This window comes from Vulpes lagopus, chromosome 3, assembly GCF_018345385.1.
Source record: "Vulpes lagopus strain Blue_001 chromosome 3, ASM1834538v1, whole genome shotgun sequence".
Taxonomy (NCBI): domain Eukaryota; kingdom Metazoa; phylum Chordata; class Mammalia; order Carnivora; family Canidae; genus Vulpes; species Vulpes lagopus.
Window position 1 is genome coordinate 74236254 of NC_054826.1, and position 13796 is coordinate 74250049.

Consider the following 13796-nt stretch of genomic DNA (forward strand, 5'->3'; position numbering starts at 1 on the left):
AACAGAAAGCAGATCAGTGTTTGCCAAGAGTTGTGGGGAAGGAGGAATGGAAATTAACTACTTAATAGGTTTGGGATTTCCTTTTGGGGTGATGAAAATGTTCTGGAATAGATGATGATGGTGGCTGCTCAGCAGTGGAAATGCACTAAGTGTCTCTGAACTGTACACTTGAAAATGGTTACAATGGTAAATTTTATATGTATTTATTCACAATTAAAAAAATAATTGAAGGGGCACTTGTGTGGCTCTGTGGGTTCTATGTCCAACTTTTGATCTCAGCTGAGGTCTGGATCTCAGGGGTTGTAAGTTCAAGCTCTACTAGGTGTGGAACCTACTTAAAAATTAAAAAAAAAATTAAAATAAGTGAAAAAAGTAGTGTCTGGGTTCATTTTAGGTCATTGTTTCTCCATATACAATTTTTAAATAGGCTTGTCAATATCCTGACATCTTCACATTAGTAAATCTTTCAGTCTATTAACATAGCATCAGTCTCATGATGTCTGGGTGGTTCAGTGGTTGAGCATCTGCCTTTGGCTCAGGGTGTGATCCTGAGATTGAGTCCACATCAGCCTCCCTGCAGGGAGCCTGCTTCTCCCTCTACCTATGTCCCTGCCTCTCTCTCTCTGTCTCTCTTGAATAAATAAATAAAATCTTAAAAACAAAACAAACCAAAAAACCCATAGTAACAGTGTCTAAGTTCTCTTTGCACCTTTTATTTAATGTTTTGGTTTTAATTTTTTCTCTTTAAAGAAGTTGCTCTCTTTGTTAGATTTGTCCTAGGCACCTTACATTTTACAATACTGTTTCTGTAAAATTTCATATACATGAGTATATGAGCATACTCATAATGTATGGCTTGATGAATTAACACAGAATACACTCGAGTGAACATTAACCAAATCTAGAACTTGAACATTACCAGCACACCTCCGCCAGAAGTTTCCTTTGTATTTCCTCCCAGTCACTAACTACACTCTGCCCAAAGGAGCTATACTTTTCACTTCTAATTTAATGTAGCTCAATTTTTCAATGCTTTCATTGTAATGAATGACTTCTGTTTCCTGATTAAGAAATCCACCCCTCGAGTTTATTAAGATATTCTTTCATATTATTATATTTGAGACACTTCCATGGTGACTTCTTTTGGGCTCATAATTTATGTGAATGTATTTGCTTCATCTTCAAAAATTAGGGGTATTTTCTAGTTTTTATTATTGATTTCTGGTCTAATCCTACCACAATCAAAGAGCATGTTCTCTCTGTTTTCAATCCTGGCACATTTGTAGACACTTGCTTTATGGCCTAGCCTGTGGTCAACAAAGTTATATTCCAACATACGCCTGGAAAAATGTGAATTCTAACATCACTGTTGGGTTGAGTGTTCTATATAATGCAATTTAGGGCAAATCTGTAAATCCCATTATTTAAAATTTTTTTTAAGATTTTATTTATTTATTCATGAGAGACACAGGCAGAGGGAGAAGCAGGCTCCCTGCAGGGAGCCCGACAGGGGACTTGATCCCCGGTCTCCAGAATCATGCCCTGGGCTCAAGGCAGCACTAAACCACTGGGCCACCAGGGCTGCCCTAAATCTTCTTTATATTTAATGTTTTGTGGGGTTTTTTTTCCCTTTAACCTTTCCTCTTTCTTTCTTCCTTCCTTCCTTCCTTCCTTCCTTCCTTCCTTCCTTCCTTCTTTTGGTAAGAATGCTTGAGATCTACTCAGCAAATTTCAAGTATACAATACAATATTGCTAACAACAGTCACTATGCTATATATTAGATCCTTGGAACTTACTCATTTTATAACTGAAAGTTTGTACTCTTTGACCTACATCTCTCCATTTTTCCCACTGTAAGCCCCTGGCAAACATCATTCTACTCTGCCTTTAGGAGTTTGATTTTTTAAGATTCTACATATAAGTGATACCGTATAGTATTTGTCTTTCTCTGGCTTATTTCCCTTAGCAAAATGCCCTCTAGTTTCATCCATGTTGTTGCAATAGTAGAATTTCTTTCTTTCTCATAGCTGAATAAGATTCTGTTGTATATACATGCCACATCTTCTTTATCCATTCATTTATCCATGGGCCTTAGGTTGTTTTCATATCTTAGCTATTGTGAGTAATCCTGCAGTAAACATGGGAGTACAGATATCTCTTGAGATACCGATTTCATTTCCTTTGAATATATACCCAGAAGAAGGATTGTTGGATCATATGGTAGCTCTATTTTTAATTTTTTGAGGAACTGTTTTCCATAATGGCTGTACCAATTTACATTTCTAACCAACGTTGTACAGGAATGAATTTTTGACTGCTTATTTTTTATCACTTAGTGAAAGAAGTATGTAAATTTTCTCATTATTCTTATGGACTTGGATATTCCTCTTTTTAGGTCTGTAAGTATTGTTTTATATATTTAAGAGACATATAGCCAAATGCAGTATACAGATCTTGTTTCTACTCTGATTGAAAAATATATGTTAAGGCAACAAGGACATTGGAATACAGGTTATACATTGGATGATATTAAGGAACCATTGTTAAATTTGTTGAATATGGTTATATCTACTAGAAGTACAGGCTTTATAGAATTTGCTCATAGAGCAAATTGAAAAGACTGAGAAATATGTTTAAGATTTTTAAACCATAGAACTCTTCTTACAAAGATACATTGAAGGATCCCTGGGTGGTTCAGTGGTTTGGCGCCTGCCTTCAGCCCAGGGTGTGGTCCTGGAGACCCGGGATCCGGTCCTGCATCAGGCTCCTTCCATGGAGCCTGCTTCTCCCTCTGCCTGTGTCTCTCTCTCTCTCTCTGTCTCTGTCTCTCACGAATAAATGAATGAAATCTTAAAAAACAAACAAACAAAAACAAAGATACATTGATAGGAATCAACTAACAAGGCTGTGAGCCACACAGTAAAAGAAAAGAATTGTGAGGACATTAAACTAGATGTGGCTTTTGTAGGCTGACGATGTTTTAGGTGAAATGGGAACTAATATTTTTCCTCTGTTCCGTGAGTTTGAAGCCACTCCAGAGAAGCATTTACGACATTTGTGCAGAAATACTAAAAATACTATTTGCCAGTTGCCTGAGCACACCTCATTATAGTCCATATAATAAGTACTGACTTTTCCTGTTTTCAGATGTGGAAACCAAGGTTGAGACTAAGATATTACAGCTTATATCTAGTGTAATGACAGCAGCAATGCTTTACTGAGGAAATATTGTGGGACAAGCAGGATGCCAAGTATTTTATCAACAAGGATTGCAAAGAATGAGCTCACAAGGAAGGTCTGATTATATCCATTTGACAGATGTGAAAACTGAGTTTCTGAAAGCTTAAATGACCTGCCCAAAGCTTTACTCTAAGTGTTGGGTAGCTAGGATTTATTCCTTGCTCAGTTTGGTTCCAAACCCTACAGTCTTTCTTGTGTATGAAAAAGCCATCGATTGCATGAGCTTCAGATTAAAATGATCATTCATTTAACTACATTCATATGAGGTTGTTTTAGAACATATTATTTTTTAAATGTTCTTTTTCATTTTCTTTGCTGTTTTCTTTCTTTGCCATTTAATTAGTTTTGAAGAATTAAAAAAGTAATGCTTGTTTGTATTGTTTTAAAAAAAAAGATCAAATAGTAAGATATAGGTAAAAGCCCCCCATATTCTTTCCAGAGATTACCCCTGATAAATTTCTTACATAGTCTTTTTTCAGAAGTTTCCTGCATGTATTCAAGTATACACATATAGATTTTTTTAATGATTTCTCATAAACTCTACAATGATTGGATGTTCAATTTATGATGTGAAATTCTTTTCAAGGAGCATGCCTATCCTGATATGGCTTACTTGCAAACAGTTGTAATCATACAATTTGATATTTCTTTTTCCTTGAGGAAAAAGATGATTAAATACAGGGAATGTGTTAAAATGGGAATTTACTAACATGGATGGGCCTAGAGGATATAATGCTAAGCAAAAAAAAGCTCAGAGAATGAAAAACACCATATGATTTCACTCACATGTGGAGTTTAAGAAACAAAACAAATAAACAAAGAGACAAACCAAAAACAAAGCAAAATAAAACAAAACAAAAAAACCACCCAGACTTTTTTTTTTGAAGATTTTATTTATTCATGAGACACACAGAAAGAGAGGCGGAGACTAGGCAGAGGGGGAAGCAGGCTTCCTGTGGCAAGCCGAATGTGGGACTTGATCCCAGGACCCCAGGATCACGCCCTGAACCAAAGGCAGATGTTCAACCACTGAGCCACCCAGGTACTCCCAAACCCAGACTCTTAAATACAGAGAACTAACTGGTGGTTGCCAGAGGGGAAGTGGGAGGATTGATGAAGTAGATAAAGGGGATTAAGTGTATGTTCATCTTGATGAGACCTGACAAATGTATAGCACTGCTGAACCATTGTATTGTAGACCTGAAACTAATATAACATTGTATGTTATTATACTTAAGTTAAAAAATATATATATATAGTAAATATATAGTATACTAAAAGGGGGATTTGACTAAGGATTTATTGGAATGAGGGTAAAATTCCTCTAAGTGGAGGTGCTGACTTAAATAATACGCCTTTTAAATTTTGATATATATTGCCAAAATGCTCTCTAAATAGTTCTTTAAGAAAAAGATTTTATTTATTTGACAGAGTACAAACAGGGACAGGAACAGGCAGAGGCAGAGGGAGAAGCAGGCTCCCTGCTGAGTAAGGAGCTCCAAGTGGGGCTGGATACCAGGACCCTGGGATCATGACCTGAACCAAACGAGACACTTAATGCCCTAAGCCACCCAAGTGCCCTTTAAAAAGTTCTTTAAATGTATAATCCCACAGGCTTATAGTACCCTCTCCACACACAAATTCTCATTGTGAAAGTTACTAATGTTCTACCTATGGAAAACATAATTTGTAAAGTGACATATCTTGTTCTTCATTTGCATTCTGAAATTATGACTGGGTTTAGCATCACATATTTCTTTTACTTATGAATTGCCCATCTAAGAACTTGCCCCACCTTTCTTACCACAGCAGTTTGTAATGATTCCACCTCTGGGTCCCAGATGCTGTGGGACTATTATTTATGGCTCTATATTACTGGGTGTAAAAACTGTAAAATAAAAGTTTGTTGCTACTCGTTGTACAGTTGTGTTATATATTGGTCCTTAAGAACTGTCTTATTGGGGGGGGGGGGAAGAACTGTCTTATGGGATGACCAGAGAGGGGGTTAGAGAGTGTAGTAGATTGCCTGCAAAGATAACTGTCCCTCCCATCAAGCAGTGAAGACTAGTTTACTTCCCCTTGACTCTAGCTGATCTGGGGTCTTGCTGTAACCTATAGAACACAGGGAAAGTAATTAGGCAGGAAGCTAGGCAGGAGCGACAGGGGCATGGACCTCCGAGGTGCTGATGGGGCACCCCAACCGAGGACCGCAGGGAACCCTCCCATTCCACCCATGGAGCGGCAGATTTGTGGTCATAGCATCCCAGCGGAAGAGTTAAGTTTGTTGTGCTTTTTGCAGTTCTGCAGAAAGCAGCCTCCTGTCCTTATTTGACCGATGTCTCTAGAATAGAAATAACGTTGCCTGTTTCCTACCCCTGCAGGGATTTTGAATGCATCTTGGGAAAGGACATGCGTAGTTGGCGAATTATTATATAATCCAGTCCTGTCATTCAAATGTTGCAACTCTAAGACCCACCCAAAAGAAAAAAAAAATGATAAAAGCCCACACCCTGAGTTTCTGGGACCTTTGTCTCTCTTGACTGGCTGGCTCCTCCCTTGGAGTGTACCTTAATAGAACTTTGCTCTGCTTTACTTTCCTTTCTCAGTCCTGTGATTCTTTACTGTGGCCACGAAGAGAACTGAGGCTTCTTCTTTCCTTTCCCATCTCACTCCCCCTAACAGAGGCGAGGCTGGGCAGGTTCTCGCCCCAGCCCTTAAGAAGTCTGGTGGCTTCTGCTTTCACTTGTTTATGGGGGTAACGTGAGTTGAACCATAATAGTACGAGAGAGTGAGAGAGAAAGAGAGAGACCCAGCCAGCTCCCAGCCATGCCAGTCACCTCGCTGGTGTGCCCGGCAAGTGGCTGAAGCCATTTGGGACACTCTGGGTCACACATAGCTTCCAGCTGACTGTGGGCATAGGAGGGATCCCAGTCAATACCATGACAAGAGGAAGAGCCATCAACTGAGCCCAGCTCACTCTCAGAATCATTAAAATAAAATAGACAACTGAAATTACAGTAGAGACTAAGAGAGCAACTGGAGACAGAAAATCGTGTGAAATACAAAATGAAAACCAATTGCCAAGGCTTCTCAGTGTAGGTAGATGGGGAAGGTCCCAGACCAACAGGAGAATACAAAACTCTGACCCAGAGTTAGGGTTCAATTGCTAGGACCCATATTCCAGGCCTATGTTTCCAAAGAAACTTTGTGTGATGATGGAAACATTCATCTGTGGCTGTTGGGCATATGAAATGTAGCTAGTGCCTCTGTGGAGCTGAATTTTAAATTTTATGTAATGTTAATTAATTACATTCAAATTTAAATAGCCCCATGTGGCTAGCGAGTGCTGCTACTATATCATGCAACAGACTTCACTCTGATGAAGGGATAAAAATCAACAACTTGCCCCCAAATTGTGTCTTTTCATCTGCTTCCTTCTCGGAATTCTTACAGAAACCTTATTACTAAGACCTTGATCTGCTCAATTCCCAGAGAACTGCTTACCATGACCATATAATCTGTCAACATTTCCACTTGGAGAACCAAGAATCAGAAGTGGGTTTCCCCTGGTTGCAGTTTCTGAGTAAGCAGAGGTGAGGCTGGGAATTACAGCTTAAAAAAATGTCTTTGCCTTTTATTCTAGGTCTATAAATAGTTTGAGGTGAAAGCACCTATTATAAAGGACATTTCTAAGAACTTTAATTAAGGTATTGAAATTCAAACTCAAACTTCTATAGATGATTGCTATGTTTCCCAAACTTCTTTCCATATAGAAATATTTCATGTGTATGACTTCTATTAACCTCTTGCAAAAGCAATAGGACACATTTTGGGAATGCTTTTTTAGAAAACTGCAGAATTTTTATTAAACTGGGCTAAATGTCATTATGAAATATTGAACACTTCAACCATGAATACTACATGATAACTTTCCAAAATCAATTCCATTTCCTTAATTAGAAAATTAATCATTTGAGATTATTAAACAAATATGAGGCAGGATTAAAATGATGATTTTCATTTCCTTATGGGTTAATTTTTAAATATTTAACAAAACTAGGATAATAGTCTTCTCAGAGAAGGCAAGATTTTAGCCGAGATTTGATTTAATTATATGGTAACTAGACTCCAAATTTTTAAAATTGTTTTTTAACATTCCTACCTCCTGAAGGCAATATTGACATTCACATGAACAAAATCATCCTTCTTTTATACCCACCACCTGGCAATCAGCCATGATTTTTCAAAGAGCCAAGGACAAACAATTATTTCAAGGACACTTTTTTGTTAGAGAGAAATTCTTACTTTCTTAAAGAGAGAATAGAATTTGTTCCAGAGTTTGTTCCGTGGATTGTCAGATTAAGGCACTCCACTCCAAATTCCTATTCATGTGAATTTTACTGTTGGTAGCAATCCTCACAGATCATCTTTCTCAATGGTTCTCATGTTGGCTGTGTATTAGAATGGGGTGGGGGTGGGAGTTTTTAAAAAATACAGATTTCTGGGCCCTACTTCAGACTGATCTTAGCAGGAGGCAGGGTAGGGGTGAGGAGGAGTAAGCATAGCTATCCCTAAAGCCACTTGGGAGATTTAATGATTATTACCCTACTGAGTTAGTACATCCTGCTACTTAACAGACATAGGGACTGAGGACCAGCCAGGTAAGTGGGATGTCACCTTTTTGTTTCTTACTTATGAGGACATTAGGACTGAAGCAGCCTGAAGTGGTGGCTTTCCAGCTTATACTTGAGTCACCAGGGTTTCCAGTGGATGTCTTCAGTGCCACCTCAGGGGTTAAAAGGGGAGAGTTGGGGAAGGGGCTAATCTTCCACTGGAACACCCCTCCTAGTTGTTTGTATATTGAGGTCCTTCATATTTTGTATGGAGAGTTCCACTGCTAAAGTATGCCAAGTCTGAAATATCGCCCCTCAAAAAATATGAACATCATGTGTCCACTTCTGAGATGTTTATCAAAACCTCTTGGGAGCCAGACACCAGTTCAACTATTAATGAAATGTAAAAACACTTACAAGAACAGAGGACATTTTCCCCCCAAGTGTTTGATGAACTCTAAAGGGCTTCTAAGCTCAAATATTTGCACCTATGAAAAATATGTGTCAGGATACAAGTGGACATTTTTAAGATGTATTTCATTTTTCTGTAAGTAACTTAATTTCTATTTTTATGTACTATTATCCTGATAATCTAATGCAGTCTGCCCATGCCCATGGTTGTATCTAATCCAGGGGATGTAATAAATTCCAAGACATCATGAAGTAGGTCTGGTCCCTGGTCCTTTTCTGTCCCGGGACAGAAATATCTGAAATAACCTCTTTCCTACCTGGCCTCAGATCATGGGTACATGTGGAGCCTGTTTCTTCCTGATAACAAAGTCACTTAGGTCCAGCTCTCTCTGTCAACAGCTTTTGCCCATGCTTGGTCTCTCAGGAAAGCATTCTACTGCTTTCCAAGCTCTCCTAGGTTTGGGGGGACCATGTGAACAGTCTTAGGCTCCACTGTGCAGAGACTCCTCCCCCATTATCTCCTCTCTTGTTTCTCCACCACGATGCTAAAAGGGCACCCATCAGGCCTGCTGCCTTTCCTGGCTCCAGGAGGAGCAGCCCCAGCAGTGGGGACCAAGGCCCAGGCTCCCTCTCCAGAAAATAACAGTGTCTAAGTGTGCTCTGATTCTTCTTTCTTATGGACACGGTAGCTGAAAGGATGGGAAATATTGTCTTGACCTGAGGATATTTTCTTTGTTACTCTGTTCTGGAGTCTTCAAAATCCAGGGTCTTGCAACTCAAAACACCTTTTCTTTCAAGGCAATTATTTTTGCTATCCTTCCAAAGGCCTACTTTAATACCCAAGCACAGAGAATCACCTACTTGTGCTTCCTTTCTCTTGTGTCAGCTTTTCCAAGAAGCTGTCTCAGTGGCAGTGAGGAGAGTCACAAGAGGCAAAGGAGGATGGTGGGGGTGGGGTGGGAGGAGAGGACACACACATCAGTTAATACCTCAATATTGAATCTTTCTACACATGCATAAAGGGGAAACGGTGATCAGATTTTGATCAATTTCTTGACCTCCCTTCAACGCTCATCACTGTTTCATACTTTTCCCCTGGCTACATATATTCTCTAGTGTCTAGCAATAGGAATTCATAATATAAATCACAGAATTTCCATATGATAGATGACTATGCTGTCATTTATTATCATATTAAATTCATATTAAAGGACTTGAATAAAATATTTTGATTCTGGACATTGGAAATGTTAATGTGCCCACCTGATCACTCTTGGTTGTAAGGGAAACCACCCCACCTGCTCCTCCTGCCACAGGAGGGTGGGGGATGAGGCTTGCTGGACCACGAGGTCCTGCCATTGATTGACTCAGGAGTGAGTAACAGATGGAAGAGTAAACAAACAGGAGACTTAACCAACAACCCACTATCTGTATAGACAGGCTTGATGGAAAAATGAGCAGGGCAAAATTTGAAATTTGTTCTAAAAACCCAGAGATCATGAGACAGTAAGGGTGAGAGCTCAGTTACAAGGTCATAAGGTAAAATTGACACTGGAGGAGCCACGTGAGAAATAGGAAGCTGAAAGTATGAGGGAGCAGAAGTTAAGAACAAGTAGAGAGAGCGATAGAAGGCAGAGTGAAAAGACAGATGGAGGGAAGTCTCGGCAGCTGCCTCGGATGCAGACCCACACTCCAGCCTGTTCCACAAAGGGCTTGCCCTAACCCGACCAGACTCCTAGATTGCCAAGACAATTTCCTTGTCATTCTCTGTAAATCCTGTCAGTAAGCCCTTTGCATGGGCTGCCTCAGGGGCTCCCTTTCTTGCAACTGTTACAAGAGTATATAGACTATGAGCCCAATTTTATATTTTTAATATGTACTTACATGTATGTGTGCATGTGAAGTAGAGTCACAAACTTACTAACAGTATTCTTAGATGTAACAAGGTCATGTGACCTCTTTATTTCTTCATTAATTGACCTACTTTGATTACCCAAAAGATACTAATCACTGGATGCCTCAGACCATTAAACTTGGCAATGTTCCTGTCTGCTGTGGCATAACGGCTACATCCAGTTTACATATTCATTTACAGTTCAATCCTCTAGGTTTTTATTAAAGATATCTCTCATGTAGACAAAAATAACACATTTATAAAGTTATCTAATGTACTCCTGTTTGTGATAGCAAAATTTTATCTGTGCCCATCCTTAAGGAAGGAGTTGAATAAGTTTATGAAGCATCGTTACAATGAAATACTCTCCAAAAAAACAATGAGTACATTATACACTATATGGATTTGGAAATCCCACTAATGTATTTTGAATGAGAAAAAAAATAGTTATGCTACCTTTGATTTAAGACAGTGAAAAATAAGATTAAGAATATATATTTACATTTGCTAGTAATAGCATAAACTCTGGAAAGATACACCAGAAGTCAACTAAAATAATGTCCTTTGGGAGGAGTGTTCTTGGGGGACTAGCAATGGGGTGTAGGGAAGCAGGACTTATTTCTGTAAATCTCTGTACATTGGTTCAGTTTATGTATCATATCATGTGAACATATTGTTATAAAAATGAAGCATATTTTAAAAAGCAATTAACATTCAACCAATGATGGTGATCTAAATAGTATCTTTACCCTGCTAGGTAAAAAGACTTGTCCTTGAGACTTACCCTAATTTTCTGGTTTGGGATAGATGAAGGTATCTCATGGTGGTGGAGTGAGGGGAATTTGGATGCCTGCCAGTGACCTCTCTTTTTTGCCTGGTCATGCTTTCCTTCCTGGCATCTGCAGCTGAAGTTGGCAACTGTTGTCCTCTACTGTCTGGTCTTTCTAATGGGTCTGGCTGAGTGGTGCTACCAAGCTGACTTAGTCTTAGGATTTGTTGGTGCTCAAGGCTTCCTAGGTCTCACCCATATCTTCCATCTGGCTCTACTTTGGGTCTGATGCCATTGCCTCTGCTATAGAACCATCCTGCTCATGCCTGCTGACTTCTACAGAGCAATCTTAATGTTTGATCCTTATTCCCTACCTCATTTCCCACTTCCACTTTCAGGAAACCCTGGGACCAATCAGTGACACACAGGAATTAGAAGAGTTCTGGAAAGCTGTATTTCTGTCTATATCTACCATGGAGAGAACTTTCCAATTCACACTGATGTGGCCACCCCCTGCCAGAGTGTGGCTGGTATGTGGAAAACTTGCAAGGCTATCTCCCCCAGAGGCCCAAATTTGAATTTGAACAAACTTCTGTCCTTAGTATTCCCTTCCACTTTTCTTATATCACTGGCTTTGGCCCAGAGAAGGAAGTTTTGTTTTATAATTTTTACTTTTAAAAGGAGCAAATGTTTTTTAGATGTCTATTTTCTGTTATGACTGGAGAGAACATGGGAGTTTGATGTATTATCCTTTGTACTCTCTTGAATTTATTTATTTTTTTAACTTGAGGGGAAAAATTCATTTGAGCTTTAGATTTAATGAAGTTTTGGGGCCATTTTAGAGCTATTTTTGAGGGGACAAACTGGGATTTGATTCAGGATTATGATTGATTTGTAAACTGCACAGGTGAGATGGGGAGAGATTTATGAAATTAAAAATGGAAGCTAACTTCCAACACACACACACACACACACACAGAGTACATCAGTCATTGGTTTTTGTTGTTGTTGTGTTTTTTTTCCTCCACTATCCAGAATATTGTTTCAAATCACTAGTTTATTTGGCTAGTCCAAATCCAGCCTAGGAAACAGATAAGACAGCTTACGTGGCTCTTCCATAAATCTAGCTTTCCTCAGGCATCAAAATTTGGTTTTTGAAGTCCATTCATTTGGTTAAGAGAATGCTGACCTTCTTCCTTAGAAATACATTTTATTTAAGGAAAAAAATGTACTCGGAAAAATACTACCTCTTTGGGAATCTTGGCCTTCAGATCTTCAAATCTGCCTTCAGATTTCTTTTATATAGAAAATAATTTTGGGTTTTTAAGCCACTGTAATTGGGTTTCTTTTAATACCAACCTGAAGCAGTCATAGGCAGGAATTTGTTCATTCATTTTCTCATTTATTCTGGGTCCCTTTTCCACTTGCCCCTCTAAATCCACTCCTCGTGCATCCTGCTCTGTGCCCCTGCGGGGCTGACCCATGTGAATGTCATCACTGTGTATTCCCTAACTCTTTCGCTCTAGTAGGGTTATTTTCCCCCAGTTCTTTCCCTGTGGGATTTCCATAAACTGGCTTCATCTATTTACTGAAAGTCACAGCTCCTGTCAGGCAGCCCTCTCCAACCATTCTCTCTGTCTTCAGGTTCTGACAACTGCTCCCTTTTCTTATTAGTTCAGGCCCCATTGTACTTAGCTCGGGTCTCACTACATTCTTCCCAGACATTTATAGAGTTCCTTTCCAAAACTCTTCTCAAACTAATCACCTGGAATGTGCCACCTGTTTCTTTTGGGGAACCCTAATGACACAGCTCTCATTTATCAAGAACTTCTTTTGGGCTACACACTGCTTATGCCATTTCATTTGAATCTTGTCCACACTTAACCAAGTTAGGCTGATGAACAGAAGTTAACTATAACCACGTGGTTAACTAGATTTTATTTTCCTAACCAGGAATCTTATAGAGATAGGTTCGCCCTTATCAAAAACAAAAACAAAAACAGTATAATTGGCACTTAACATGGGTGTACCCCTCCATCTTGCTCCCCTCCTCAGCTTTTCTTTCTGTGCCTCTTGTCCACAGAATCATGTGCTGCCTCTCGGGGTTCAAGGCTCCCTTTTCTGGGACCTGACTCTGGTCTGTCACACCAGCACTGCTCCTTGCTCCAGCCACAGTTACCTTCCCTATGAAAGGAGGGGCAAGTTATTAAGATAACAACACCACAGCACTTGCTGCTAAGTATTAATTACTCCCTCTCTGGGGGGCGGCTAGCAAGAACTCTTGTTGACCTAGTACCTTAATTTAAACAAGTGCTTAACCTGTACTAGTAGTTTTAGAGACTGCCGTGATAATTTAAAGACATGTTTTAGTGGTTATGTTATTATTGACCGCAGACCCAGTGGTACAGAGTGGTCTTACGCAAGGCATTAGAAAAACTCTCATATTTGGTTTTATGAAAAAATTCTGTGGCAGTTCTCCACCAGAGTAATTTGATTCCTGAAATCATTTTCCCTTATGTGTCTTCACAAATTCTGAGTTACATATTCCACATGAGGAGAGGAATTCCCCAAGCAACACGTAGAATTAACAGAGGTAAGAAAGAAAATCATTTTTGGTGGTGGAACAATACTCCCTGTTACCTTTCATTTGAGTAGAAAAAGCCCAGCCAAGTCCATTTATCATTATCAAGGACAATAAGTAATTTCACTTCCTAAACACTTTCACATTCTCTTCCCACATTATAATACAATTTTTAAAAAGAGCTGTGTCCAAAAGTACATTCAGTATGTTTCCCTAGACAACAGACATTCTACATTGAGTATGTGTTTCTAGTATTACTGGGAGGCAGGGGAAAAAGATTCAAATGA